Source organism: Macaca mulatta, chromosome X (genome assembly GCF_049350105.2).
Source record: "Macaca mulatta isolate MMU2019108-1 chromosome X, T2T-MMU8v2.0, whole genome shotgun sequence".
NCBI classification, from domain to species: domain Eukaryota; kingdom Metazoa; phylum Chordata; class Mammalia; order Primates; family Cercopithecidae; genus Macaca; species Macaca mulatta.
The window spans coordinates 69,803,094-69,829,626 of NC_133426.1; the positions used below are offsets into that span (position 1 = coordinate 69,803,094).

Here is a 26,533-nt window from a genome sequence, read left to right on the forward strand (position 1 = left end):
GGCTCAGGTTGGAGTGCCGTGGTGGGATCTCGGCTCACTGCAACCTCTGCCTCCCAGGTTCAAGCGATTATCCTGCCTCAGCCTCCCGAGTAGCTGAGACTACAGGTGCCCGCCACCTCGCCTGGCTAATTTTTGTATTTTTAGTAGAGACGGGGTTTCTCCATATTGGCCAGGCTGGTCTTGAGCTCCTGACTTTGTGATCCACCCGCCTCGGCCTCCCAAAGTGCTGGGATTACAGGCATGAGTCTGGCCTAAAAATTACGCCCGGCCTAAAAATTATTTTTTTAAAAAATGCAGCTACTTTAACATCCTTACTCTTTATTCTCATATTTTCCTCTTTCTCTATCACAATTTATTACATATATTGACACAATGTTAAAGTTTTTTTATTGTCCTTTCTTTCTTAACTTAGTGCCTTTTTGTAAAGACAAATTGAAGTTGGAGAGAGAGTAAGACTCTTCAGATTAGATAACAGTATTACAGTATTCACACAACTTAGGTTTAGATATATTTTATTACACATAAACTGTTATGCTTGTATTTTTGATTAATTTTAAAATGTAGTAAAAAGTAATAAAAATCACTGATAATCTTTACATATTCAAGATATTTAAGATTGAAAATATTTAGAAGAATAAATTTTGTTTTCAAAGAGATTAAATAAGCCTAAAAATAAAATATTTTCCAGAAGTTTTGAAGAATTATATTTATATTTGTAAAATATTTTAATAGTAAGCTATAGTTAGATAATATATTTCTACAGTAAAGCCACTTTCAAAGAATATCTCAGAGACTCTGGGATGATTTAAATAGTAACTAAAAGGGCTATGTATTACTTTTCTATGGCTGCTCTAACAATTTATCACAAACTCAGTGACTTCAACAATGCACATTTATTCTCCTACAGTTTTGAAGGTTAGAAGTCTGAAATCAGCTTCACTAGAGGGAAATCAAAATGTAGGCAGAACCACACTTTCCCTAGAGGCTTTAGGGGATAAAAGACATTGCCTTTGCAGCTTCTAGAGCTACATTCCTTGCATTCCTTAGCTAGTCACCCCTTCCTTTGTCTTCAAAGCCAGTAAAATAACATCTTGCCTCACTGGTAAGACGCTGTCTTCTGTCTCAAATCTGCCTCTGCCTTCTTCTTATAAGGACACTTATAATTTCATTCAAGGCCCACCCAGATAATTCAGAATAATCTCACCAAATCAAGATCCTTTAATTAATCACATCTGTAAGGTCTCAGTTACCTTATAGGGTAACATGCACGGGATTCCAGGGATTAGGTCCTGGATATCTTTGGAAGCCATTATTTGTCCTACCACAAGATAAAATCAATTTCTGAAACTCATGTAAAATCTGTTGAAGGCACAGCACATCTCTGAATGTAAGTGATTATTTTAGTAGTCTTATAAAATTTTACTTTTTATTTATTTTTATTTTTTTTATTTTCTGAAAGAATTTAATAGCTTTAATTATACATTGAAAATACTGTGGTTTAGGATGAGTGTAGATCTTCAATTATTTAACAGGTCAAGTAAAGTGACAGACATTTTAATTTCTATATAACTCTGAGAATGTCCTCCAGCTTCCTGATTACAATACAGAAAAATTATAGAACTTGATATAAGCAGCCATATTATTGAGAAGCTTCAAATCTTAAAGGATGTTTTCAGAAATCTTCAACTAAGAATTGATTATGGAGATTGGTGGTTTAAAAAAGTCTATGGTGAAATTTTAGTTGGATGAATCATTATTTTTTGTTAATAATTGCCTTATTTATTGTAGTTTACTTTTATCATGAATTATTCTGAGGGGAAATAATTGAGTTTACCTTGTTGATATAGGTGTGCATCTACATATAATTACTGACTTTAAAAATACATTTCTGAATCAAATCTGAATAGAGCAGTAAGATAAATAATGTATAATAGAGAGAAGCAGAGAAAGATGAGAAAGACTTGACACGTCACCAATATTGGTGTTATTTTGGGACATGTAATATTTACTATAAATACACTGTTTCTAGTCTACACTAAAACCAATGATCAAAAGGCATATTTCCAAATCAAAATCAATTAAGAGCTTGGTTTCAAAATAAGGCTTCCGGCCCAGCAAAGTACAAAGAAGCAACACTTAAGGCAAATATGTGCAACAATTCACTCATCAAATTTGCAATGCTCTTTTATGCTCCCAAGATGAAAGGATTTCAAAAAACACTCTTCACTCATCCTCTCCTCCACCCTCAATGACATTTCCTCTGGTCAGAACCAATACACATGTTAATATTTGTGGTAGTGAATGCATCCACATTTATAGTAACTTTCTTCTGTCAGAGAGGCATTAAATAATTTCCAATTGACATCACTAAACTGATATATGAAGGGGTTTCTCTAGAAGTGACAACATTGGTAAAATTTCTAGATATATCTTATAAAATATAAAAACTTGAGCTCAATTTTTGCTTATTGCTTCTAAGAAATTATTTAAGTCATTATCAGTTAAATAATCCCGGACACATCAGTAACTTAAACATGTCTTGTGTAACACTTCACAGTTTGCGAGTTATTTCTTTATATTCTTTATCTTAATAATCTATTATTTGTTAACTGTCCATACAAATACTATACAAATAAGAAAGTTAAAACTATAAGGAAAAGAGATGAAAAAATACCAAGACAGAAAAATACCAAGAAATACCAGTCACTTGGGGACAAAATGTTTGCTATAAATCATCTAAGTTAACTGGAACTCAGCTAGCTTGTTCATTCATTCATCCAACAAATATTTACTGAGGTAGTTACTAAACAGCCAGCTCATTTATTTTTGTATCCACAGAACCTAACATAGGCCTGGGTCATATTAGGTGCTAAATAAATATTTCTGGAGAGGCTTCTAGCATGTACTGAAGTAAATGATGAAAAGTCACATTCCTGTATTATTTTTCTTTTCTTTTCTCATTTTCATTTTTTTTTTTTTTTTAGACAGTGTCGCTCTGTCGCCAGGCTGGAGTGCAGTGGCATGATCTCGGCTTACTGCAACCTCCACCTCCCGGGTTGAAGCAATTCTCCTGCCTCAGCCTCCTAAGTAGCTGGGAACACAGGCGTGCACCACCACGCCCAGCTAGTTTTTGTATTTTTGGTAGAGATGGGGTTTCATCATGTTGGCCAGGATGGTCTCCACCTCTTGACCTTGTGATCCGCCAGCCTCAGTTTCCCAAAGTGCTGGGATTACAGGCGTGAGCCACTATGCCCAGCTATTTTTCTTATTAATCATCACCATTATTATAAATCATGTTCTCTGCCATCAGAAAATTTATTTCTATTTGTAAATAATGGACAAATATAAAATAAAATTTTATTTTAAACACTAATAATTGCAATCTGCCTATTTTTTTGTGTATAAAAATATTCTTTTCTCCTGAAATTTGCATTTGAAAGATACCTTTTTTGTTTTAGAGGGAGGGGCGAGTCTTACTCCATCACCCAAGCTGGAGATCAGTGGCACCATCTCGGCTCCTTGCAACTTCCGCCTACCGGGTTCAAGTGATTCTCCTGCCTCAGACTCCCACATAGCTGGGGTTACAGGCACATGCCACCACACCTGGCTAATTTTTGTATTTTTAGTAGAGATGGGGTTTCATTCCGTTGGCCAGACTGGTCTTGAAGTCCTGACCTCAGGTAATTCACCAGCCTCAGCCTCCCAAAGTGCTGAGATTACAGGTGTGAGCCACCACACCCAGCCTGAAAGATACTTTTATATATGTTAAAATACACAGCTAATTATTCTGTGAATATTTAAAATTAAATTATGACTACCAGTTTTAAAAACAAGATGGAAAAAGCTGAAATTATGCATCACATACAAGAAATGAATCCTTACTCTCACAGCCCTTCCATAACTGATGTCAGGCTCTTACTTTAGTTTTTTTTTCTTCCCCTTGATAATTTTCTCTAATCTCCTTTACTATTTAAATTTTCTCAAAACCTGCTTCACTCTAATGCCATTATTCCTGTAGATGTTTGTCCTCTGACTACCTCTCCATTATTACTTCCTTTCCGATTTTTTTCATACCTTGCTTTATCCTCATGGAAAACATGTAAATCATTTCAACAAACAATGATTGGGCTGTAACTTTATGCAACTGCCTATCCTAGGAACTTCTTAGGCATAGTAAGGAATAAGAAATAGCCCTTAAAGAGCTCATGCTGTCTCAGAAAGGGAATAAGACAGGTGGAGTCAAAGACTAGAGCAAGGCAAACTCTGCAAGACATATGATCCTATTGGGAGGATTATGTTTAATTCAATGTTCATAATCAAATAATTTGTCAGGAGTGGGAATGGAGAGAAATAAAACACAGTAACACCAAGTGTCACTATTCTTTGCATGAACCCTGCCCACCATCTGATCATCAATATGCTTCTGCCTACAGAAGAAAAGTGAGCACTTTTGTAGAAGAATATGAGCCCTTTCAAATTATCCGACTCAGAGAGGCATTCAAGTAAGACAACAATCACATCCTACTCCCCACTTTTGAGTCATTTATTCATCTATTAAAACTGCTTGGTAGCTATGAAGTAGCTATGAATTAACCTAATAATGTGGCACTGGAGACTATATCCCGTACCCTATAGCTTAGCAATGTATAGCCAATCACTAATCAATGTTATTTCTGTAAACCAATGAGAATTCCTGACAAACAACTTTGTATCAGCCAACTCCATGCACCTCTTCTTTGCCTTTAGAAACCTGCTTGTAACAAAGGCCCAATGGAGCTCCTATCCTAGGTTACTTGGCTCTGAGTTTTCCCAGCAGCTGCCCTTACTTTGTCTCAAATAAACTTTCAATCATATTTTGTCCTTCACTCTCCTTCTTTTAGGGTGACATATCTGGTGCTGTGAGCAGGATTCAGAGCAACACACCCCCTGACCATCTGACATTCCTCCTTGACTCAGCATTTGGTCAGCTCTGAACCTCTTGATTTATTTGGACTCTTTGAGAAATTATTGAATGTGAAGTGTTGAGGCCTACTGAAATCTGGTCCTTCCCACTTTTTGGTTGAAGGTTTAGACTCTGCTTGAGGTATTTTTTTCCAAACCTCACTTTCCAAACCTCAAAATTGAGGTTTTCTATCTTTACCCTAAAGGTCAGATATCTGGGTTACAAGAAAAACAAACAAAACTGACTCTTCTGCCTCTGACTCATGACAGGAGGTCTGGGTCACAGTCAGGCAAAGATCTCCCCAGAGAACTTCAGCCTTTTCTACCTCTATCCCACAGAAGTAAGGTCTGGGTCAAGGTATTGGAAATTAGGCACTGGTAGTTTCATTTTAATAGTATGCTTTTTAATATTGCAGCTGTCGCTTAGAAATTCAGACCTACCTTTTCATTTGTGACAAATTCCTGTTAGTTCCTAATGGAAAAATGCAGAGGATGAGTTCTCTTGCCCCAAAGAAAAGAGGTGATTTGCTTCCTTTGGCCCATTTGGGTGCTGCAGGTGACTGGAGACTACACCAAAGTGTCAGGGTCATTAACCATGATGCAACATGAAGTAGCCTCATGGGGCCCTCTCCCCCAGAAGAACATCTTTATGAACTCCCTTTTCTGCTCTTCCATTAGGACATAATATGAGGAGCTGGTCCCCTATATGTTGAGTACCCTGCTGCCGCCCGGCAGTTAGAAACAGTCTAGGATACATAAGAGAGCTATTCTTTTTTTTTTTTTTTTTTTTTTTAATACTTTAAGTTCTAGGGTACATGTGCATAACGTGCAGGTTTGTTACATATGTATACTTGTGCCATGTTGCTGTGCTGCACCCATCAACTCATCATCACCCATCGACTTGTCATTTACATCAGGTATAACTCCCAATGCAATCCCTCCCCCCTCCCTCCTCCCCATAATAGGCCCCGGTGTGTGATGTTCCCCTTCCCGAGTCTAAGTGATCTCATTGTTCAGTTCCCACCTATGAGTGAGAACATGCAGTGTTTGGTTTTCTGTTCTTGCGGTAGTTAGCTGAGAATGATGGTTTCCAGCTGCATCCATGTCCCTACAAAGGACACAAACTCATCCTTTTTTATGGCTGCATAGTATTCCATGGTGTATATGTGCCACATTTTCTTAATCCAGTCTGTCACTGATGGACATTGGGGTTGATTCCAAGTCTTTGCTATTGTGAATAGGGCCACAATGAACATACATGTGCATGTGTCTTTATAGCAGCATGATTTATAATCCTTCGGGTATATACCCAGTAATAGGATGGCTGGGTCATATGGTATTTCTAGTTCTAGATCCTTGAGGAATCGTCATGATGGATTAGAGACTTAAATGTTAGACCTAAAACCATAAAAACTCTAGAAGAAAACCTAGGTAATACCATTCAGGACATAGGTATGGGCAAGGACTTCATGTCTATAACACCAAAAGCAACAGCAACAAAAGCCAAAATTGACAAATGGGATCTAATTAAACTAAAGAGCTTCTGCACAGCAAAAGAAACTGCCATCAGAGTGAACAGGCAACCTACAGAATGGGAGAAAATTTTTGCAATCTGCTCATCTGACAAAGGGCTAATATCCAGAACCTACAAAGAACTCACACAAATTTACAAGAAAAAAACAAACAACCCCATCAAAAAGTGGGCAAGGGATATGAACAGATATTTCTTAAAAGAAGACATGCATATAGCCAACAGACACATGAAAAAATGCTCGTCATCACTGGCCATCAGAGAAATGCAAATCAAAACCACAATGAGATACCATCTCACACCAGTTAGAATGGCAATCATTAAAAAGTCAGGAAACAACACGTGCTGGAGAGGATGTGGAGAAATAGGAACACTTTTACACTGCTGGTGGGATTGTAAACTAGTTCAACCATTATGGAAAACATAAGAGAGCTATTCTTGACTCTTGGGTGACATCTAGAGGAGTGATGTTCATAAGAAGCATACTTCAAACACAAAACATATTCATGACCTTGTTCACTTTTGAAAAGCTCCTAAATTATGGGAAATCAAGCTTCAAACTCTGAATCCTCTTTTAAGAAACAACTGCCATTAGAAACACGTTTTCAATTTCAACTCTAACTTTTCCTTCTTCTCCCACCCCTGCATCTTCATCTTTTCCTTTATCTGAACCTTCCTGTTCTGCTTTACTTCTTCTTCTTTACTTCTTCTAGCACCAGCACCTGAGGAAACTTTCCATGTCTCTGATCCCCTCCCTGAAACTTCTATTCTGGCAGCCTTTTTCAAGGTGTGATATACAGGAAGAGGTGGGTCTAACACCCCTTGGGCAAAAACTGAATTTAAGAGTGTTATCAAAGGCTTCCTTGACCTGTTCCAAGATTCTATATGGTTTGCGAAAGAATTTGAACTGACACTTTGAACTTATGAGCCTGGATATTCTGACCTATATCAATTAATTCATATGTTGGTGTCAGAAGGCAAGGCCATTGGGTGGTTAAAAAAGGCAAACTGAAATAATCCTTTAGAGGATTTTCAAAAACAAACTGAAGCAGACCATGAAGGGGCCTGCATTTTATCCAAGTCTCTCCATGATGCCATTCCCCAGGTCTTTCCTTTAAAAAAAATGTATATTGGAGGAGAGTTGAGCAATGTACTCAAAAGGCCAGATGAATGTGTAGTTATTTGGAATGGTAATGAGATAAGCTTTAAACAATATTCTAAAATGGTTGACACTAGCCTCCAAGATTACCAGAACAATTTTCTCATAAACTCTACTTTCTTCAATTGCTTAAATGAGGACTTGGTTACCTTAGTTAAAAGACACTAGCTTCTTAACTGGATGAATATACAAACCCATGAATTAGTAAGCTTTCAGACCAAAATGAATCAGAAAAAAAGACAGAACTAATGGCTTAAAGATTATTAATTTGCACCTCAACAACTGGCTAGTCAAACCAGGCCTTTTAAGAAAAGACAAATGCCTCCTTCTAATGATAAAAGAGGTGTCTGCTTCTATTCCAAAAAGCCTGGCCATTTTGGAAAGGATTGTAGAAAACATAAATAATAGCAGGAACAACAAAAGCACAGGATACCATAAGATGAACAGGGTTGCTCTGAGGATCAAAATGGGATTTTCCCATTAGGAGAAGTGCAAATGTTCATAAATGGAGAACAGATATGCACCCTCATAGTCACTTTATGTCCTCAACCCTACACCCCTTAAATCTTCCCCTTCCTCAGAGTAATAAACTATACGAACTGTAGGGGTATCTAATCAACCTATGACTGTATATAAGTCCAAACCCTTAGAATTCCATGAAGGCTCATTGAGTAACCTTCATTCCTTTCTGCATGGTCCCTTGGCTCCTATACACCTCTCAGAGAGATATTTTTTGGAACTTCGCAATACATTCATTCCCCTCTCTCAGAAAGGGGAAATGTTAAATTTAGAGTAGAAGGAGCTAATGGAACAATTACAGAATGAGAATTAAACCACTGAGATTATAAAACAGATCTGACATTTTTTTTTCTAAACCAAGAATAGGAAATGACACTAATGATTTATTGCAAACTTTGCTGGACCACTTATGGTCCCAATCTTCCATTAACATTAAAATATATTCAACTACCGGCCAGGCGCGGTGGCTCATGCCTGTAATCCCAGCACTTTGGGAGGCCGAGGAGGGCTGATAACGAGGTCAGGAGATCGAGTCCATTCTGGCTAACACGGTAAAACCCCATCTCTATTAAAAATACAAAAAGTTAGCCAGGCGTGGTGGCGGGCGCCTGTAGTCCCAGCTACTCGGGAGGCTGAGGCAGGAGAATGGCATGAACCCGGGAGGCGGAGCTTGCAGTGAGCCAAGATCGCGTCACTGCACTCCAGCCTAGGCAAAAGAGTAAGACTCCGTCTCAAAAACAAAAACAAAAGAAAAAAAGAAAAGAAAAAAGTATATATTCAATACCCCCATTAAAGTGAAAGTAAATCTGCTTAAGATTTACCCAATATCAGACAATACCCAGTAGGGTCCGAAGCAATGAAAGGAACCAGACCTATAATAAGGTCTAATTATTCCTTGCACCAGCCCATATAACATTCTGACCCTTTCCATAGGAAGCTGAACAGGAGAGGCCGGCATTTCCTGTAAGATTTGAGAGCTGTCAACAACGCTGTGGTCCCAAGACATCCGATGGTACAAAACCCCCATATTCTTTTGGAAGCAGTCCCTCCTGAAAGTGAGAAATTTACTGTGGCTGATTTATGCAGTGCTTTTTTTTTTTTTTTTTAAAGCATTCCAGTAGAGCCAGAGAGTCAATATTTATTTGCCTTTACTTATGACAACTGCCAGTATTCCCAGATCATTATGCCCCAAGATTATACTGAGAGCCCTACCAATTTTTTTCAATTATTGAAATCTGACTTGGCCAATGTATATTTCTCAGAGGGATCTATGCTTGTCCAATATATGGATAATCTTTTCCTTTGCTCCCTAAATATGCAAGCTTCTAAGGGTGATAGCATGAATTTCTTAAAATAATTGGCATCCAAGGGACATAAAGTTTCTAAAAGCAACTCCGATTTTGCCAGACCCAGGTAAAATACTTAGGATATTTTATTTCTTTTTTTTTTTTTTTTTGAGACGGAGTCTCGCTCTGTCCCCCAGGCTGGAGTGCAGTGGCCAGATCTCAGCTCACTGCAAGCTCCGCCTCCCGGGTTCACGCCATTCTCCTGCCTCAGCCTCCCGAGTAGTTGGGACTACAGGCGCCCGCCACCGCGCCCGGCTAGTTTTCTGTATTTTTTAGTAGAGACGGGGTTTCACCGTGTTAGCCAGGATGGTCTCGATCTCCTGACCTCGTGATCCGCCCGTCTCGGCCTCCCAAAGTGCTGGGATTACAGGCTTGAGCCACCGCGCCCGGCCAGGATATTTTATTTCTAAGGAAGGATTGTTCATAAACCCAGACAGGATTAAATTCCTTGCTGAGATGTCTCCTTTCCTTCCCTCTACCTAGCATGGAATGAGATTACCAGGGAATGTGCTTTCCCAATGACAGCACAAAAAAATTCCACTTAGATTGCCTAATAACTGTGCTGATGTTAACACTGAAGCCCAGATACCTCCTTACTCTATCAGTTGCAATCTCGACACTGGGACTTTGAAAGAACTATCCAGGAATGAGCTTTTCCAGCAGTGAGGGACATCTTGACACACAGATTTTGATCATCAATGTTTTCAAGAAGAAAGATTTTTTTATCAAAAAAGGGAAACGAGTAAAGAAAAGAACTTCTATCTAAGGAATGTGAGGCCTTTCAGATTATCAGGCCCAGAAAGGCATTCAAATGAAATAACAATCACATCTTACTTCCCCCCACTTTGAGCTATGTATTTAGCTAGAAAAACTGCAAACTTTTGCCACAAGTAGCTACAAATTAACCTAATAATGCTACACTGGACACGATATCCAACACCCTATACCATAAAAATACATAGCCAATTAATAATCAATGTAATTTCTGTAAACCAGTGAAAATTCCTGACAAACAACTTTGTGACAGCCTACTGGCTGTCCTTTTTTTGCCTTTAAAGACCTGCTTGAAACAAAGGCAAAATGGAGCTCATATCCAGGGTTACTTGGGTCTGAGTCTTCCAGGCAGCTTTCCTTACTTTGGCTCAGGTAAACTCTTTCAATCATATTTTGTGCTTCAGCCTCTTCTTTCGGGATTGACACCATGCAGATGTTTCTGAGACACAGAAACAATGTCTCATAGAATCTCGTATCTCTGAAGGTTTGTTCCATTTTTTACTTATTTCAGTAAAATTTTCAGAAAGGTTTTGGAGAAAATAATTGAGGAGTTTCACTGGAAAACAATGCTTTCCCCAGAGAGCACAAAATAACATCCAGCAACATCTGGAAGTTTTGGCTATATCTCAATGAGCTTTACTTTGGCATGGCCTCAAGGAAAAACAAATAAAAAGCATTGCTGAGACAACTGCTTAAGCTCAGAGCATTCCAAATGGCAGAGCAAGCCATGATCTGGCCTCTGTGGAATGATATCTGAAAGGAAGAGAATGATGTGTGTGAGCTCAAGGTGGACTGTCAGCATAATAGCATAGATACACTATCAAGTAAAGTGTGCCAAAGATCCATTCCAATAAAAGCATTCACTATTGCCTCAATACACCTCAATGCAAACATCCATGCCTCTTTGTATCAGTAGCAGAGGTAGAATTTCCTTTCTACTTTTCCCACTTTTGTTTAAGACACAGTAATTCCATGTCTTTAGGCCTGGATTTGATTCCTTCCTCTTCTTCAACTCTCATATCCAATAAAGTATATTGGAAATTCCTGATTTAAAATACTTTGACTTGTGCTCCCTCTCTTGTGGCCAAAATTCCACTTAGATTGCCTAATAACTGTGCTGATGTTAACACTGAAGCCCAGATACCTCCTTATTCTATCAGTTGCAATCACTGACAAGCCTGTCTGCAACTACAGTGACTCAGCTAACTACTATAGAAATGGGAGAGCAAGAGATCAGGGAAGAAGATATTGTCTTGGAAACTGCCTCTCTCCAAATATGTATATATGTATAAAATTGCAAATAACAATTCAAGCAGAAATCTCTAATTATGAATTCAGTCCAAAGATTCTTGAACAATGAATTGCTCCAAGGCATTGTCATTCCCAGTTTCACTGAATTCATATTTAAGTATTCTGAGTTGATATAGCTCATACAGAATATTTATCTGAAAGCAACATAAGCAGCTTTTTCACACTAATTAATTTCATATATTTAATAATCATCTGTAAATGAATATAGATGTTTTATTTAATTTTTATTTTTTTATTATCAATTTTTATGTTTCATTGTGTTAAATGGGTTTCTAGGAATTTTATGTCAAAATATTACTTAGTCCTTCAGGAAATAAGCATCTGAGTTAAGGATTGACTTGAAATCATTGTCAAAGAAATAACTGAGGCTTAAATTAGGAGACACCTCTAGTGTAAAGAAGCCTGGAATGAGCCATGAGATCTGGATTCTAGTTTCTTCTGTGAGGCTAAAAACTGTGTGATCCTGGCCATGTTCCTCAACAGTTTTGGACCTCAATTTTTCTAAGCATGAAATGAGCATTTAGATTGTATTATTTTTAAAGTTCAGGTGGAGTTTTTCTCTTTTCTACATTCCTCAGTACTTATTTATTACATGCATTAGCATTCAATTTATTGCTGTCTCTAAGTGCTTACACTTCCCAACTAGAATATAAATTCCCTGAGGCAGAAGATCTGTACTTCCAGAACACCCTCAGTGTTTAGCAGTATTGGACATATAGTATGTATGGCATGCAGTCACCCAAGATAAGTAAATTTAACTGGGTTGGCTTAACTACACAGCTACTGCTTCTCTAGTTTTGTCCTCAGCTTTGCACTGTAAAACAAAACAAAACAAGATAAAACAAAAAAAAAACTTTCTGTGTTTTAGTTCAAGCTATTGTGATCAAACCCCAAATGTATTCATGTATACCCTATCCACAAAGCTAATTTACAAACTGGAATCTCCGTTTATTCTTTTAACATGACCATTGTAAGTTCCACGGGAACATTTTTGGCTAATTATAGCATACAATGGGATGCTTCCTTAAAACGGTTGGCACAACAGTATATCTGAATATCAGAGAGCAGCACTAAGCAATAGGGGCTGCTAGAGCAACAGGAAAGAACTTAACAAAAATTGTTTTGCTGAGAGAAGGTAGTTATCAGAGAACATATAAAAATTATTTTTCCTCTATGGAAATCAAAGAAATGTAAGATGAAAAAAGAATAGTATATCCTGTTTTAGCTTGTTTTGCTAAGTATAGATGAAGACATACACAGGAGAATTCAGTACAACTTAGACTCTTTGACAGTTGAGAATAACAATGAATTTGACAATGTTTTCTAGACCAAGTATATATTTTTATACTGATGAAGAAATTTTCCAAATCATATTATGCAATAATTTAAAAACAATTGCCCTGATTATTTGCAAACATGGTCATATTAACCTCAGCACATGCCCATTTGAGGGACATTCCCTAATTTAAAAAGAGAAAAAAGCCAAACAAATGTAATTTGAATTGACTATAAAAATATCTAGAGAGAAACAGCAGCTACATTAATATTAATTCTAAATTTAGAACAAACTAAACATTCAATCCAGATTTAATTAGTGGTGAGTGCCTTTTAATCTGAATACTACTTTTGGGTATCTATATCATAAATGTCTTCAGGAACATTTCACCAGTGCCTCAAGTCCAAAAAGATCAAGCTGCTTTCTTTCTTTTTGTGAAAAACTGCACTACAAAACAGTATATAGAAAATTTGGTATAGTTGCCAATAGCTTGAAAGACTTTAAAGATAAAACTAAGGGGACAAAGAGTCTTTTAAAAACAGTATCAACCATTCTGGACAGTCAAGAAAAAAAAGGCAGTGTTTTTTATGTATGCAAGACAAGGGTAAGGAAAGAACCTTTTCAAAACAGCAGGACCTTACCTGGGAGCAAAGGAAAGCATATAATATTAGATAGGAACTTTTGCTCATGCTAACACTTTTCAGTCGCTTTCTGTGGGGGCACAGAAGCTTTCTTCTTCCATTTGCCTGTCTCTACAGTCTCTTTCCAACACAACTCATTTTCTAGCAAATTTCAGCTGAATTTTCTTCCATACCTCAAATAATTAAAGACACTGACATTATAACTTAATATATGGTAACTAAAGACATGGATATTGACATTGGCAAATCCTGCAATGATTCTGCTCTAAGTTGATTGAAGCAATAAATTGTGGCTCCCATGATGACCTTCATTACTCCATCATGTTATTCCATAAGATCCATGTAACTCAGAATGATGGAATGAAGAGAAGAAAGGATAGGAAAAAATACATTGCAATACTAGATATTTTTGCTTTGTTCGCCATCAGCCTTAGTGCTGTCACTAGTCTTTAATTAAGAATAATAAGAGAAACGTTCTTAAGTCTGCATTACTCTCACTTAGTAAGAGTGCTCATGATAATAACCTAAAAAGTTTACTCTGTAAAATATGTTATGCTACTACATTGGTCTCTTCTCAACAATATTTTCTTTCTACCTCATGAAATACTATGAATGATGTATGGTCAAATTTCACTTTGTTTAATGGGAATCTTCCTCATATCATCGGATTCCTTTCTAAATCCTCTTTAAGGTGCATATGCTTCCATTACATATCAGGAAACAGCTGCCAATTCTAGCTCAAAGGAATCCATTTAGAGTTATGTGAAAACAAAATGTATGAAGATTAAATTTCCTCTGTATTAAATCTTGAGTGAACAAAAGCAAATATACTCTATTTTGCTAACACTCGCCACCCTAAGTTCCAGACTCTCAAAGAAGAGATAGAGAATTTTAGAAGGAAACACACCATCACACACTTTTAATCCTAAATGTTGGCACAATATGTGGAGAACAAGGAGAATGTGTATCCAAAACCTCTAGCCCCTGGGTCATCTGTTTCCCTGCATGAGAGGGCAAGGGCCCCACCAGTTGGAGTACAGCAGCCACATACCACTGCAATCAGGACACAAGGCTCTGTTAAAGTGACTGCCCCCATTTTAACTGAAGCACAGTGGCAGCTTACATTCTATCGTTTAGGAAGAGATGTGGATCCAGGGAAGGAGGGAGTCAATCACTTTTACATATTTTAGGTGCTCATGCTAACAGTAAATTCAAGTACTTTAAAGCATTCATATTTTACCTACAGGCAAGCATGCCTAACATCTGCTGTTACTGGGTAATCTCAAAAAAAGCTTCTTAGCAAAAATTGGCATTCCATATATATGTTTAACTCTTACCAATACACAATTACACATACATTTTAAACATTTCATTAACAATTATAACGATCAGGACTTCTAAAACGACCTCAAGAAATTAGTCGCAGGGGAAAACAAAACAGAGGTTTTAGACAGGGGCAAACTATCCTTTTTAAGGGATGTTTCCTAGTGCCCAGAGAGATAGTAAACAATGTTTTCTATAAAATATCAATCTTTTACAATTTCAACTGCAAGTATTTTCTGATAACTCAGGGATATGTTGCTTATTCCTATAAATCAACCAATAAAATATTTTTATTCAATTTACTGAGTCTGAGATACGATATAATGGAGACTGTGCCAATACAATGTCAAGGGGACAGTTGGAGCCTCAGACAGAAAGTTAAGTGAACTAACCACAGGAGGATCCAGTTGGCTTATTGAAAGCAGGATGTCTTCAACATCTCCTTCAGCTCCCCTGGAAAGACAAATTAGAGCAGGGAGAAAATGCAGGGAGCCCAAGTTTAAAACATTTTGTCGTATAACTTCAGTCAGTGATATTTGCATAAGGTAAGAAAACATAGTCCAATTTTCTACACTTCTAAACAATAAAATCTCATTAATTCAGAGTCTAGTATGAAATCAGCTTGGGAATAATTTCACTTTAACTAGAGTTTACCTTTTCTATTCTGAAGGTGTACACAGAGGATTTTATAAAATTGAGTTCCTTGGGCTCTAGGCTTGATTTCACTGTGTTATATTGAGAAAGTCACTTAGCTTCTCCGGTCATCTTTTTTCACATCCATAAAATTAGTGGAGTAAAATTAGATAGTAATTTTATGGGACTTCGAAGTTTTAATAATCTGTGATGCTCAGACCAGTTTTTCCTAGACCAAATCACAAGAATGCTCATAAAATCCTTTGGTTGCCTGGAGTTTTGTTGGTAGGCCAGGCTTTAATTTAAAAGTTTAATCTACTTAATAATTTAAGCAATTAAAGTGCATGAACATGTAGTGCTTGGAGCAGGAATACCTGCACTCTCTGACACTCTCACCTCTGTGACCATAGCTGAGAAACGAAAATTAAACAACAAAGAAAATCTGTGAAATCAAATAGCTCCTGCGTTCAGACTCACAAAATGTACTCAAAAGAGAGTTCTTAGACTAGTCATAAAAACTGGAGTTAATCACTCTTAACAACTTCTACTAATTAGGTAATAGCTGCCTGAAACACAGAGCTGTGTTAAGAAGAAATTTTGAGGTCTTAAGTCGACTCTATGAGAATAGAAACTATGATCAATTGGCATTGTTTGCCATGGACAAGAGCAGACCTATGGTAGCAAATGTACTCTATATCTTTACATGGAACTTAGTCTTAATTCACACATAATTCTAGCAAGTTTAATGATTTAATTTGTTAGTATATAGCAGAATAGAAAACATAATTTAGAAAGTTGGGAGAGGGGTTACCAAAGTGGGCTCACTAAAAGCTGTGAAAGGTTGCAGCACAAAGCAAGGATACAAACACCATCATTTTTTTCCTTTAAGTTCCAGGATACATGTGCAGAATGTGCAAGTTTATTATACAAGTTATGTGTGTCATGGTGGTTTGCTGCACTTATCAACTGGTCATCTAGGTTTTAAGCCCCACATGCATTAGCTATTAGTCCTAATGGTCTCCCTCCCCTCAGCCACCACCCTCCTTACAGGCCCCAGTGTGTGTTGTTCCCCTTCTTGTGTCCATGTGTTCTCAGTTTTCAACTTCCACTTATGAGTGAGAACATGAGGTGTTTGTTTTTTTGTTCTTGTGTTAGTTTGCTGAGGGCGATAGCTCCCAACTTCATCCACGCTCCTGCAAAGGACATGATCTCATTCCTTTTTATGGCTGCATAGTATTCAATGGTTTCTATGTACCACATATTCTTTATCCAGTCTATCATTGATGAACATTTGGATTGGTTCCATGTCTTTGCTATTTTAAATAGTGCTTCAATAAACATACATGTGCAAAACATGATAATTATTATAGTCACAGATCAAAGTCACAGAATTGCAACAAATTAGGGAGCATTATGTAAATCACATTGGTCCTACAAACCATAGTAATCTAGGCCTAAAAATGTCAGTCTATTACAGTTCAGTTTGATAAGTGATACATATACTGGAGACCCAAAGCATGTATCAGGACAAAGGTACAGTTATTTTCACTATGCCCTGATAAATAAAATCCAAACTCCTGAACCTGATATATTAGGCCTAATTCATCCTCTTCTCCACATGCCTTTAATCTAAAATCCACCTATATAGATGCCTTGTTGTTTACAAAATATGGCATTCTTTCTCTCAACCCAGGGCTTTTCAAATATTGTTTCTTCTGCCTGTGACATCCTCATTTTAGTTACTAAATCTTAGCTATCCTTCATAACCCAGCTCCAACGGTTAACACCTCTAAGATACATTTCCTGGCACTATTCTGTCACTTCACCACACCCCAGGATACCACACTTCATCCAAGTGTAAGATTATACCTCTTGCCCTCGGCTTCCCTGGCAACCTGTTCAAACCTCAATGTAGCATCTATAACCTGGTACTGGATGTCTGCTCTTTCTTTCTATGTTATTAGCTTATTCAGATTACTCATCTTTCTCTGCAGTGCCTAGCCAGCCCAAGATGCTGTATTTCTTAAGTAAATTAAAATTTAAAATATCTACAAGGCTTAGAGATTTTCAAGATTTTCTAATATTTAGAAATTTGCCAATATATAAATGACCTGCTATTCAGAGCTTAGCCTGCTGGCATGTTCAGGATGACTCAGTGAAACTTCCACTAGGTAGTATTTTGCTAAAAGTTTGCTCTAGTCACTCAAGACTGTTAAAACTTCCTGTACTACAAAGCATTATAAGATGCACTTGTTGTACTAATCTGAGCATTTCACAATTGTTCTAAATTGCTGAATTACAACTTAAAGGCAAAATGCATAAATGCTTTTTCATTTGTTGAGTCCAAAAATACTTACTGAGTATCTGTCATGAGTCAGACACTATGCTTGGCCCTAAAGATAGAGTGATCAGAAAGATGGCCATCCATCCTGTCCTTGTAAAGATTACCAAGTATCTGCTTTCTCTGTGTACTGAAAAGAATTAACAAAATAATTCTTGCAATGTAATATAAAATAGCAACAACAACAACAAAAAACCCACAAAAAACAAACAAACAAAAAAAAACAAAAACAACAACCCTCCAAATACAGTAATGGCAGTATTCTGAATTTAAATAGCTCATTGCCTTCGATAGAATACTATAAATACCCAAAGAACAAGACTATCAGGTGCGTATTACTGTTCCAATTCTGTAGACAATGAAATTGAGGTCTTGAAATGTTAAATAACCTGGCAATCATCATAAAGCTGGAAGATGGTGGAGACTGGACTCAAACTCGGAATTATGTGGGTTCAAGGCCTATTTATGTTCCCAATTCTCATGGCCCATTAATAGTTACATGGAAAAAACACTGGGCCATGTATATGTATAATGTAACATAAAATTTGTAAAGGTGTTTTAAACTTTAATTTCTTATCGATACATAATATTTGTACATATTTACGAGGTACATGTGATATTTTCTTATATGTATATAATGTGTAATGATCAAGTCAAGGTATTTGAGGTATTCATCACCTCATTTATTATCTATATGTATTGGGAAAATTTCCAGTCCTGTCTCCTAGTTATTTTGAAATATACAATACATTGTTGTTAACTATATATATATATATATAGTCACACTACTTTACTAAATTGATCTTAAGAAGGTAGAGATTAGAATGATAGATACCAAAGGCTAGGAAGTACATATGAGTGAGGGGACAGTGAAGAGACATAGAAATATATAATTAGGGCCGTTTCCGGTGGAGCTGTCGCCTAGCCCCTGTCGCAGAGTGGAGCGGGGCTGGGAGCAAAGCGCTGAGGGAGCTCGGTACGCCGCCACCTCGCACCTGCAGCCTCGTGCCCGCCGCTGCCCGTCCCCAGAGAACCATGGAGTCTGGCAGTACTGCCGCCAGCGAGGAGGCACGCAGCCTTCAAGAATGTGAACTCTACGTCCAGAAGCATAACATTCAAGCACTGCTCAAAGATTCTATTGTGCAGTTGTGCACTGCTCGACCTGAGAGACCCATGGTATTCCTCAGGGAATACTTTGAGAGGTTGGAGAAGGAGGAGGCAAAACAGATTCAGAATCTGCAGAAAGCAGGCACTCGTACAGACTCAAGGGAAGATGAGATCTCTCCTCCTCCACCCAACCCAGTGGTTAAAGGTCGGAGGCGACGAGGGCTATTAGCGCTGAGGTCTACACGGAGGAAGATGCCACATCATATGTTAGAAAGGTTATACCAAAAGATTACAAGACGATGGCTGCTTTAGCCAAAGCCATTGAGAAGAATGTGCTGTTTTCACATCTTGATGATAATGAGAGAAGTGATATTTTTGATGCCATGTTTTCGGTCTCCTTTATCGCAGGAGAGACTGTGATTCAGCAAGGTGATGAAGGGGATAACTTCTATGTGATTGATCAAGGAGAGACGGATGTCTATGTCAACAATGAATGGGCAACTAGTGTTGGGGAAGGAGGGAGCTTTGGAGAACTTGCTTTGATTTATGGAACACCTAGAGCAGCCACTGTCAAAGCAAAGACAAACGTGAAATTGTGGGGCATCGACCAAGACAGCTATAGAAGAATCCTCATGGGAAGCACACTGAGAAAGCGGAAGATGTATGAGGAACTCCTCAGTAAAGTCTCTATTCTAGAGTCTCTGGACAAGTGGGAACGTCTTATGGCAGCTGATGCATTGGAACCAGTGCAGTTTGAAGATGGGCAGAAGATTGTGGTGCAGGGAGAACCAGGGGATGAGTTCTTCATTATTTTAGAGGGGTCAGCTGCTGTGCTACAACGTCACTCAGAAAATGAAGAGTTTGTTGAAGTGGGAAGATTGGGGCCTTCTGATTATTTTGGTGAAATTGCACTACTGATGAATCGTCCTCGTGCTGCCACAGTCGTTGCTCGTGGCCCCTTGAAGTGCGTTAAGCTGGACCGACCTAGATTTGAATGTGTTCTTGGCCCATGCTCAGACATCCTCAAACGAAACATCCAGCAGTACAACAGTTTTGTGTCACTGTCTGTCTGAAATCTGCCTCCTGTGCCTCCCTTTTCTCCTCTCCCCAATCCATGCTTCACTCATGCAGACTGCTTTATTTTCCCTACTTGCAGTGCCAAGTGGCCACTGGCATCGCAGCTTCCTGTCTGTTTATATATTGAAAGTTGCTTTTATTGCACTATTTTCAATTTGGAGCATTAACTGAATGCTCATACACAGTTAAATAAATAGAAAGAGTTCTATGGAGACTTTGCTGTTACTGCTTCTCTTTGTGCAGTGTTAGTATTCACCCTGGGCAGTGAGTGCCATGCTTTTTGGTGAGGGCAGATCCCAGCACCTATTGAATTACCATAGAGTAATGATGTAACAGTGCAAGATTTATTTTTTTAAGTAACATAATTTTCCAGTTCTAAGCATATTTAGACTGTGGCCATATATGCTGTATTTCTTTGTAGAATAAATGGTTTCTCATCAAGCTCTAAAGATTAGGGAAAATGGATATAGAAAATCTTAGTATAGTAGAAAGACATCTGCCTGTGATTAAACTAGTTTAAGGGTGGAAAAATGCCCATTTTTGCTAATTATCAATGAGATATGATTGGTTCAATTTTTTTTTCCAGAATTTTTGTTTGCCAAGCTAATCTGCCTGGTTTTATTTATATGTTGTTATTAATGTTTCTTCTCCAATTCTGAAATACTTTTAAGTGTGGCTATCTATACCTGCCTTTTAAGTTTGAAACTAACTCATAGACTGCAAATATTGGTTAGTATTTAACTACATCTGCCTCGGCTCACAAATTTCGATTAAGACCTTTATCCAGCTAGTGCCAAATAATTGATCAGATGCTGAATTGAGAATAAGAATTTGAGGTCTGCAATCTTGGTTGTTAATTTAGAACTTTTGGTTAAAGTATGTCCTTCAGCTGACTCCAGTATAATCTCCTCTGCTTATTAAACTGATTCCAGGAGATTGGATTTGCTATGACTAGATACAGATGGAGCAAACATCCTAACCGAGAAAAGAGGTGATGCTGCTAAAGGGAGAAATGGCAGGCGGACAAAGTTCAGTGTCGGGAATTTTCCCTGAGAGATTCACTGGAGCATGAGATTTTGGAAGAAGTTTTTTACTTTGGTTTAGTCTTTTTTTCCTTTTTATTTCAGAATTTCTGGTGGGTTGATGGTAGGGTGTAATGTGTCTGTGTTGTTTCAAATTGGTCTAAAAGGCTATCCTACTGAAAGTCCTGCTTTCCTATCTAGCATTTATTTCTCTGGCAAACTTTTCTTTCTTTCTTTCCTTTCGTTTTTAAAGTAAACTTGTGTATTGAGTCTTAACTCTATTTCAGTATCAGTATTTTCCAGCCTTACGTGTTACATTATTCCAATGATACCCAACAGTTTATTTTTATTATTTTTTAAACAAACTTTCACAGTTCTGTAATGTAGGCACTTTTATTTTTGTTGTGATTTATATATAAGGTAATGTAGGGTTATATTTGGGAGTGACTGAAAGCATTTTTCCATCTGTGTGCAACTAACTGACTCTGAATATTGATCCCCTCTCCTGCCCTTTCCTAGGTAATTTAAATTGGTCATGGTAGATTTTTTTCATACATTTGAAAAACTTTTAGGTTGTTACTAAGTATGAAGTATAAATCTGGGGAAGAGGCTTTATGTACATTTTAGGGTGGGTAAGAAAGCCACCATGTTACAAATTTTTTAATTTCCAAAATAATCTATATTAAATGAGGGTTTTCTGATCTGTACTTTGTGTTTAGCTACCTTTTTATATTTAAAAAATTAAAAATGAAAATTATGTTCTTACAAGCTTAAAGCTTGATTTGATCTTTGTTTAAATGCCAAAATGTACTTATATGAGTTACTTAGAATGCCATAAAATTGCAGTTTCATGTATGTATATAATCATGCTCATGTATATTTAGACACATATAATGCTTTCTAAGTGAGTTTTACTCTTAAATCATTTGGCTTGCTGTTTACTCCCTTCTGTAGTTTTTAATTAAAAAATTTAAAGATAAGTCTACATTAAACAATGATCACATCTAAAGCTTTATCTTTGTGTATATGAGAAATCAGAATTGGCGTAATTTGTCTTAGTTGATATTCAAGGCTTTTAACAGTCATTATTCCTGGGCTTGGTAAGTGAATTTATGAGATTTACTGCTCTAGAAAATATAGATGGCCAAAGGACCGTTTTGTATTGCTTCCTGATTACCAGTCTGATTATACCATGTGTGCTAATATACTTTTTTTTATTATAGATTGTCTTAATGGTAGGTCAAGTAATAAAAAGAGATGAAATAATTTAAATTCTTAAAAGAAATATATAATTAGATCTTTGTAAAGATTTATAGGTCGTTGATAATTTCCTTAGAACTTGGTTTAATCTTTATTAATTTATATGTAAAAGATTATAAATAATTAATTTGGTAGAGATACATATTTGCTAAGGCATACAGCTGTTTATACAATTTTTATAAATACATATCTAACAACAGAAAAGAAGGCGGCACAAAATGGCAAAATAAAAGGCTCCACTGATCATCCCTGCTGCAAGGACACCAACTTAACAACCATCTACACACACACAAAAACACCTTCATAGAAAATAAAATTCAGGTGTGTACTCAGAGTACCTGGTGTTAACTTCATATTGCTGAAAGACGCACTGAAAATAGAAAAAACAGCCCTGAATCACTGACGCCCACCCTCCCCTACCCCCCAGCAGCAGCTGCATGGTGCAGAGAGCTTCTTGGGGTCAGGGAGAAAGAACACAGCAATTGTGAGGCATTGAACTCAGTGCTGTCCTTTAGAGCAAAAAGGAAAATTGGAACAAACTCAGCTGATGCCCGCACATGCAGGGAGCATTTAAATCAGCCCTAGCCAAAGGGAAATCACCAATCCTAGTGATCAGAACTTGAGTTCCCACAAACCTCTCCACCAAGGCCCACAGTGCTCTATGTCTCCAAGTAAACTTGAAGGGCATTGTAGGCCATAAGGACTGAAAGTCTTAGGAGAGAGCTATTGCTGAACCTGGCCCAAAGACAGGGGACTGGGGTCGCTCATGAAATACTGAGACACCAGCTGGGGCAGCCAATGGAGTGCATCACTCCTCCCCTACCCCAGGCTGTACAGCTCATGGCTCCAAAAGACCCTTTCCTCCTGTTTGAGGAGAGGAGAGGGATGAGTAGGAAGGGCTTTGTTTTGCATCTTGGGCACCAGCTCAGCCACAGCAGGATAGGGTACCAATAAGAGCAGAGAGTCCCCCGTTCCAGGCTGTAGCTCCCAGATGACATTTCTGGGTCAGAAGAGATCCTGCTGTCTTGAAGGAAAACACTCAGTTCTGGCAGCAATCATCACCTGCTAACTGAAGGGCCCTTGGGCTCTAAATAATCAGCAGTGATACCCAGGTACTATGTTGAGGACCTTGGGTGAGCCTCTGATACTTGCTGGCTTTGGGAGGGACTCAGCACATAACCAGCTGTAGTGGCTATGGGGCAAAATCCCTTCTGCTAGAGAAAAGCAGGGAGAAAAAGGGACTTATTTTTGCACCTTAGGTACCAGGATAGCCACAGGGGTTTAGAGCACCAAGTGGGCTCTTGGGGTCCCTGATTCGAGAACATTGCTCCTAGATGGCATTTATGGATCTGTCTTGGACCAGAGGGGAGCCCACTGCTCTGAATGGTGAGTCCCAGGCCAGGTAGAAATCACCACAAGCTAACTTTCTTAAGGGAAGATCAGAGGTATTCTGGCAGTACTCCTTGTGGCCTAAGAATGATAGCTACCAAGTGAGGCTCCTCTGCCTTCGGAAAGAGAAAGAGAGTGGGAAGTACTGCATCTTGTGGTTTGAGTCCCAGCTCAGCCTCAGTACTATAGAACATCAGGTAGACTTTGAAGTTTTTTGACTCTGGTCACTGACTCCCAGATGGCACCTCTGGACCTACCCAGGGCCTGGGCGACCTTGCTTCCCTGAAGGAAAGGAAACATCATAAAGCTGGAAGATGGTGGAGACTGGACTCAAACCCAGAATTATGTCTGCCTGGCTGCTTTGCCACCCACTGACTGTAGAACCCCAGGGCCTTGAAAGAACATAGTCAGTAGCCAGGGAGTGGTTACAGCAGGCTTTGGGTGACACCCAGTGCTGTGCTGGCTTGAGGTCTGAGTAAGCACAGTCATGGTGGTGGTGGCAACAGGGCTGCTTGTGTCACATCAGCCCCAGCTTTAGGTGGCTAAGAATGAAGAGATAATCTGTATGTTTGGGAGAAAGTAGAAGAAGGGAACAAGAGTCTCTGCCTGGTAATCCAGAGAATTCTCCCCGGTCTTGTCCAAAACCATCAAGGCAGTATCTCTACAAGTCTGCAAGAACTACAGAAGACTGGGCTTTGGATGCCTACTACAGCAGAAACAGCTTACATCACAGTATCCAAGCTTTTTTCAAATATCTGGAAAGCCTTCCCAAGAAGGATGGCTACAGATAAATCCAAATAGTGAAGACTACAATAAATACCTAACTCCTCAACACCCAGACAATGAAGAACATCTAGTAGTATCAACAACATCCAGGCAAACATGACTTCACCAAGTAAACTAAATAGAGCACCAGGGACCAGTGCTGGAAAAACAAGAGAAATGTGACCTTTTAGACAAAGAAATCAAAATAGCTGTGTTGAAGAAACTCAAAGAAATTCAAGACAACACAAAGAAGAAATTCAGAGTTCTAACACACTTAACAAAGAGAATGAAATAATTTAAAAGAATCAAGCAAATATTCTGGAGCTGAAAAATGCAATTGGTATACTGAAGACTGCATCAGAGTCCTTTAATAGCAGAATGGATCAACGAGAAGAAAGAATTAGGGAGGTTGAAGACAGGCTATTTGAAAATACACAGAGGATAAAAAATAAAAAGAATAAAAAACAAAGTACACATACAGAATCCAGAATACAGCCTCAAAAGGGCACATGTAAGAGGTATTGGCCTTAAAGAGAAGGTAGAGAAAGAGAGGAGGGTAGGAATAGTATTCAAAGGGATAACAACAAGAAACTTCAAAAACATAGGGAAAGATAGCAATATTCAAGTGCAAGAAAGTTATAGAACACGAAGCAGATATTACCCAAAATAGACTACCTCAAGGTATTTAATAATCCAACTCCCAAATGCCAAGGATGAAGAAAGGTTCCTAAAAGCAGCAAGAGAAAAGAAACAAAAAACATACAATGAAGTTCCAATACATCTGGCAGCCCACCTTTCAGTGGAAAACTCTTATAGGCCAGAAGAGAGTGGCATGACATATTTAAAATGCTAAAGAAAAAAACTTTTATCCCAGAACAGTATACCTGGCAAAAATATCCTTCAAACATAAAGAAGAAATGAAGACTTTCCCAGACAAACAAAAGTTGAGGGATTTCATCAACACCAGTCCTTTCCTACAATAAAAAAAAATTAAATGAGCAAACAGAAATAACCTGATGGTGTAAAACTCACTGGTAATAGTAAGTACACAGAAAAATACAGAATACTATAACACTGTAACTGGCATGTAAGCTACTCATCCTAAGTAGAAAGATTAAACAACGAAACAATAAAAAATAATAAGTACAATAACTTTTCCAAACATAGTGAGTACAACAAGAAACAAATAGAAACAATAAAAAGTTTAAAAACTAAGGGAATGGGATTAAAGTGCAGAGTTTTTATTAGCACCTTTTCTGTTTGCTTATTTACGCAAATACTGTTAAGTTGTTATCAGGTTAAAATAATGGGTTATAAGATAGTATTTGCAAGCTTCATGGTAACCTCAAACCAGAAATTCTACAGTGGAAACACAAAAAACAAAAAGCAAGAAAACTAAATCATATCACCAGAGAAAATCACCTTCACTAAAGAAAGACAGGAAGGAAAGAAAGAGGGAAGAAGACCACAAAACAACAAGAAAATAACAACAAAATGACATGAGTAGATCCTTACTTATCAATAATAACATTGTACAGGAATGTTCTAAACCCTCCAATCAAAAGTCATAAACTGGCAGAATGGGTAAAAAAAGAAGACCCATTATTCTTTTACCCATAACAAACAAACTTTACATATAAATACAAAATTAAACTGAAAATAAAAAGATAGAAATAGATATTCTATGCTGATAGAAACCAAAAAAGAGCAGGAGTCACTATACTAATATCAGACAAAAGAGATTTCAAGACAAACCTACAGGAAGAGACAAAGAAGTTCACTATATAATGATAAAGGGGTCATTTCAGCAAGAGGAAATTACAATTTTAAATATATATGCACCCAACACTGTAGTATCCAGATATATAAAACAAATGTTATTAGAGCTAAAGAGATAGGCCCCAATACAAAAACAGCTGAATACATCAACACCCTACTTTCAGCATTGTACAGATACTCCAGACAGAAAAATCAACAACGAAACACTGGACTTAATCTGTACTATAGATCAAAAGGATCTAACACATATTTACAGAACATTTCATCTAAGAGCTGCAGAATATACATAGATTATTGAGAAAGACAGACCATATGATAGGTCAAAAAACAAGTCCTAAA

The 26,533-nt window shown here is 37.8% G+C and overlaps 1 long non-coding RNA gene and 1 pseudogene across 1 annotated transcript in view; one reads left to right on the forward strand and one right to left on the reverse strand.

Annotated features, from left to right (window-relative positions):
• Positions 1 to 26,533, reverse strand: part of LOC114674933 (uncharacterized) — a 165,965-nt gene that overhangs the window by 87,484 nt on the left and 51,948 nt on the right. The gene's annotated exons all lie outside the window — the stretch shown is intronic.
• LOC707275 (cAMP-dependent protein kinase type I-alpha regulatory subunit pseudogene) lies at positions 18,753 to 20,193 on the forward strand (annotated as a pseudogene).